This window comes from Drosophila takahashii, unplaced genomic scaffold (genome assembly GCF_030179915.1).
Source record: "Drosophila takahashii strain IR98-3 E-12201 unplaced genomic scaffold, DtakHiC1v2 scaffold_144, whole genome shotgun sequence".
Taxonomy (NCBI): domain Eukaryota; kingdom Metazoa; phylum Arthropoda; class Insecta; order Diptera; family Drosophilidae; genus Drosophila; species Drosophila takahashii.
This window is the reverse complement of record NW_027221663.1, coordinates 47,501-53,289: the sequence shown is the minus strand read 5'-3', so window position 1 is coordinate 53,289 and position 5,789 is coordinate 47,501. Positions and strand designations below refer to the sequence as shown.

Sequence of the window (5,789 nt, the reverse complement as noted above, 5' to 3'; positions counted from 1 at the left end):
TTGGCAAAGGTCACGTCGATATCGTACTGGAGCGAATATTATCAAACGTGAACACCTGGCTGGCTGTGTTGAGCACACAGGCACCGCTTGCGATGATCCACTCGGACGTCAAGTGCTGTCCCGTTCGCGGCGCAGACTATCTCCAGAGTGGGTGGAGATTTACTGAAACCACATGGGGGACACGGCGTTAGCATCTATTCCGAGGATTGTCGGTGTCGTGCTGGCTAACAGCAGGACCGAATCCAGGTAGTCGGTGTAGGGCTCCAGAGCAGCTCTATGCCGGCAGTATGCGGAGGCCAGAAAGATAGTGCCGTATCTTCCGTGACACTCACGCACACTCCGTACTCCGTCGTCAGGCTCTCGATGGGCATGCAGATGCGCTTTGCATCATCCACTATGATGGCGGCTTTCCTCCTTCTGTCGGCGAAGATCCTCATCCCTCCAGGGAGTCCAGTGATCCTTTGGGCTGCGTCCACGTAGGGCTCCTGGACTAGTGCGAACAGGTGGCCAGCATCTCTCACCCGCTTGGCAAGCTCGATGAAAGCGCAGGCCTCTACCACAATTCGCTTGGATGAAACTAAACATATTAGTGTCTAGCTTGCACCCTCGCTAGCAGTGCGCCATAGATCGGGCAACCACCCGAGAGCATGAAGTGCCCTGAGGGTAGCCCCTTATGCGGCAGCAGTTTCGACAGTCCACCGGGTTCCTGCACTGCGCCGCGACGTGGTCGTCCTGTCCGCACTGGCGGAAGACCTGCTTTCTGTTACGGCAGTCGACCAGTTTGTGGTCAAAACCTAGGCACCTATGGCATGCGTAGGTGCGCACCTGCAAACGGCATCGGTAAGAAAACCACTTCACGTACACTCTGCTTTATAAAAGGGCCAGCGCCTGGTCGTTCACCTCCAGCGTCACATTAATTGTGGCACCGTTTTCGGCTAACCAGGGCTTTGTGATCAGGACTACCGCCTTCTGGAAGTCCTTCATGGACCATCCCTAGAAGCTCTTCTCCTTCAGCTCCATCATGAACTCCTCGTGCCCGATAGTGGTGTCCACGTCCTGGACGATCACCCGGGGCTTCGCGGCGGTGTTCTGCGACACCTTGAGGCCAACTTCGGCGAACTTGGCGGATGCGACGACCTTTGTCATCTCCGCCTGAGATGGCGTGCGAATAATCGCGCCGCCCCTCTTGAGTTCTCGCACCTCGTGCACCCTAACGCCCAGGGCGGGCGCAACCTCTTTGCGGATTTTGTCCGCCAATCTGTCGTCCCGAAAGTGCCGGGTCGTCACAAGCAACGACCGCGGACCACGTTTCGCGAATGGCGCTTCGTGGTGCGGCTACAGGGGCAGCAGGTTGCGCCCGAGGTGCGCGCCTCGTGCAGCGGTGGCTGCGTAGGAGGCACCGAAGCGACAGGTGTCAGTGCTGGCTGTCTCCTGGCACGATCTTCAACACTCCAAATTGCACCATCATGGCAGCGATGACCTCCTCGTATCGATTTATCGTCTCCTGGATTTCCCTGCCAACCGCGGGGTGGTCGCCGAGGAAACGAGTGCCTTCGAGTGAGCTATGCGGATATCCGCTAGCACTCCCGCGATGGCACCGCTACCCTTCATCACCCTCTCCGTTATGGAGAGCACGGGTGCTGGGGCAACAAACGTTGCAGCGTTGTCACGGCAGCTGCAGGGGACATTTGCGGCTGGCTTCACGGCGGTGACTCCATATGCGGCAGCATTCCCGGCGCATTTTCGGCGGCACTCTCGGCGACATTTCCAGTGGCATTTCCGGCGGCGTTTTCGCTACTGCGATCGCAGCGGCCTTCGCAGCAGCCTTCGCGGTGGCCTTCATTGCGGCGAGTTTAGCGACGAGGGACTGAGACTCGTCGTTCAGCTACCGGTGCAGCTGGGTGCGTCGGCATCTCAAGGACGATGGTGCGTCCTCTTCCTCGAATGGCCCGGCGTGTCCTGCGCACCACCCACGGCGACCACCTTCGCACGCGATTGCCTCCCTCGGCGTTCGCCTTGTGCCCCTTGCCACGCTTGCGTCCTCTTCCACCGCGGGTGAGCTACACGCGCGAATGCTGCCACTTTGCTTCCCGACTCGGCAAGCTCCATTTGGTGATAGATGATGCCATCTATCGGCCAAAACCCAACTAAAAATTTCAGTAAGTTGGGACTTACACCCGTTTCTTTTTCGCTGATCCGGTAGCCCGAATCAGCTGATTTGCTGATGCTCCGATGCTTGAACCACTTGAGCGAAGACACACACTAATTAGCCGAAGTTCCACACCAACAGCTGTTACCAGGCGGTTGTGCCGAAATAAGGCAAACGCCTCTCTCGAAGAGAGCAATCTACTCTTCACCAAGCACGTGGTGCGATGGAAAATTCCCGAATGAAAAAACGCGAATTCCCATGTCCGCACACTTTTTCAATCAGAAATCACGAACAAACGTATTGCACACGCGAAAAACAAATTTTCGACACTATTTGCAGCACCGTGGCTAGCGTATTACCGCCAGATATTCGATTTCTCGCGGAGCGTACGAAAAACACGTCTACTCCCGTGAGCAATCCCAATCGGTTTCGTAGATGAGTAGATAGGGACAGTAGGAATCTCGTTAATCCATTCATGCGCGTCACTAATTAGATGACGAGGCATTTGGCTACCTTAAGAGAGTCATAGTTACTCCCGCCGTTGACCCGCGCTTACTTGAATTTCTTCACTTTGACATTCAGAGCACTGGGCAGAAATCACATTGTGTCAACACCCGCTAGGGCCATCACAATGCTTTGTTTTAATTAGACAGTCGGATTCCCCAAGTCCGTGCCAGTTCTGAATTGATTGTTAATTGATAATCGTTATAATTAATAAGAACTAATTGGTTTGACCCAATTAGTATTCTTAAAAATTTTAGCAAGAAAGTTCCACAATTGGCTACGTAACTAACTATCCGGGGAACAAGTAACTAACATAAATGCTAGAAACTCTATTTACCCAGAACGAGCACATAAACCATGTTATTGTTTCCCAATCAAGCCCGACTATCTCAATCTTCAGAGCCAATCCTTATCCCGAAGTTACGGATCTAATTTGCCGACTTCCCTTACCTACATTATTCTATCGACTAGAGACTCTTCACCTTGGAGACCAGCTGCGGATATTGGTACGGCCTGTTGAGAAGTTTGCGTGTCCCCACCATAAATTTTCAAGGTCCGAGGAGAAAATATCGACACAACAGTATATGTCATGCTCTTCTAGCCCATCTACCATATCTCTCTGCGAAAGACTTCCATGGTAGTACGGCTATAAAACAGAAAAGAAAACTCTTCCGATATCTCTCGACGGCTTCTTTATGGTCGTTCCTGTTGCCAGGATGAGCACGAGGCCCATATTTAATAACAAACGGATACTCAACAGGTTACGGAATTGGAACCGTATTCCCTTTCGTTCAAAATTATTCAAGTATATTATATTAGCTTGATTTGTATATATTGCGTTTTTGGTTTTACTTGAAAATTTTCGGCTTTCGCCTTGAACTTAGGACCGACTAACTCGTGATCAACCACTGTTCACACGAAACCCTTCTCCACTTCAGTCCTCCAAGGTCTCATTCGATTATTTGCTACTACCACCAAGATCTGTACCAATGGCAGCTCCATGCAGGCTTACGCCAAACACTTCTACGCATACCATTGTACCTTCCTACTCACTAAAGTTTCAAAATTTATATCACAAGTAATATAAATCATCTACTTTAGCGGTAATGTATAGGTATACAACTTAAGCGCCATCCATTTTAAGGGCTAGTTGCTTCGGCAGGTGAGTTGTTACACACTCCTTAGCGGATTTCGACTTCCATGATCACCGTCCTGCTGTTTTAAGCAACCAACGCCTTTCATGGTATCTGCATGAGTTGTTAATTTGGGCACCGTAACATTACGTTTGGTTCATCCCACAGCGCCAGTTCTGCTTACCAAAAGTGGCCCACTGGGCACATTATATCATAACCTTAAACTTCATATCAAGAAAGTTAAGGTTCTTACCCATTTAAAGTTTGAGAATAGGTTAAGATCGTTTCGACCCTAAGGCCTCTAATCATTCGCTTTACCAGATAAGATTATTTTATATAATATTAAAATGCACCAGCTATCCTGAGGGAAACTTCGGAAGGAACCAGCTACTAGATGGTTCGATTGGTCTTTCGCCCCTATACTCAATTCTGACAATCGATTTGCACGTCAGAACTGTTTCGGTCTTCCATCAGGGTTCCCCTGACTTCAACCTGATCAAGTATAGTTCACCATCTTTCGGGTCACAGCATATATGCTCAAGGTACGTTCCAGTTAGAGGCATAAATAATATAAATATCATTATACATAACTATATAGAACGCCCCGGGATTGTGTTAATTAGCTATAAATAGTTAAAAAACTAATCCCATTATTAGTCAAGTTAATTACGCTATTAGGTTTATATCCCAATAACTTGCACATATGTTAGACTCCTTGGTCCGTGTTTCAAGACGGGTCCCGAAGGTATCCTGAATCTTTCGCATTGTTAATCCTACAAGTGCATATAATAAACACAAAAATCAATGATAATCATGCCATTATATAATTCCGAAAAATTAACGCACTGTATTCATATAAATCTATCAGCACTTTATCAAATTAATAACATTTATTCTGTGTTAAAATGCAAGCAATTTAATTTGAATAAACTATAAGTTATATTTTATGATAAATTTGGTATGCTAATAGATTACAATGTCCTTATATGGAAAAAATGCACACTATTATCATAATATTGTTTAAATATTACAATTTTAATGATGAATTTTCCATAACGGATATTCAGGTTCATCGGGCTTAACCTCTAAGCAGTTTCACGTACTGTTTAACTCTCTATTCAGAGTTCTTTTCAACTTTCCCTCACGGTACTTGTTTACTATCGGTCTCATGGTTATATTTAGTTTTAGATGGAGTTTACCACCCACTTAGTGCTGCACTATCAAGCAACACGACTCTTTGGAAACATCATCTAGTAATCATTAACGTTATACGGGCCTGGCACCCTCTATGGGTAAATGGCCTCATTTAAGAAGGACTTAAATCGTTAATTTCTCATACTAGAATATTGACGCTCCATACACTGCATCTCACATTTGCCATATAGACAAAGTGACTTAGTGCTGAACTGATTTCTTTTCGCTCGCCGCTACTAAGAAAATCCTTGTTAGTTTCTTTTCCTCCCCTAATTAATATGCTTAAATTCAGGGGGTAGTCCCATATGAGTTGAGGTTGTATATAACTTTTATTTGCAATTAATTCTTTATATATAATGATAAAACATTTTATTAAATTCGTTTAAAGCTGACGTATATATATATTAATGGCATTTATTTGTAACGAATTAACGAAGAATAATAATATTGTCAACGTTTTTCATATTTCAAATCATTAATAAGAGACAATTCTAGATAATATTTTATGCTAGACATTTCTCAGTATTATTTGATTGAAAAAGAAAATATTCCTCTTCGTTTTTCTCAAAGTTTAATTACTATTGTGAGATAATGTTTTTCATATATTTGTTAATATTATGAATAAAATAATTAAATTATTTTTATCCAATAATATACCATATGCTTATAAAATTTTATTATAAAATTTGTATAAACAACTTAATTAGCATAGTCTTACAACCCTCAACCATATGTAGTCCAAGCAGCACTATAAAATTAATTAAAGTACATAACAGCATGGACTGCGATATGCGTTCAAAATGTCGATG

At 45.3% G+C, this 5,789-nt stretch overlaps 1 non-coding gene and 1 pseudogene across 1 annotated transcript in view; both read right to left on the bottom strand.

Annotated features, from left to right (window-relative positions):
- Positions 1 to 2,300: 2,300 nt before the first annotated feature.
- Positions 2,301 to 5,299, bottom strand: LOC138914209 (large subunit ribosomal RNA; annotated as a pseudogene).
- A 398-nt stretch (positions 5,300 to 5,697) lies between these two features.
- LOC138914212 (5.8S ribosomal RNA) overlaps positions 5,698 to 5,789 on the bottom strand; it is a 179-nt gene continuing 87 nt past the window's right edge. The window contains exon 1 of the ribosomal RNA XR_011420075.1: positions 5,698 to 5,789. This exon is cut by the window's right edge and continues 87 nt beyond it. This is a non-coding gene — a ribosomal RNA (5.8S ribosomal RNA).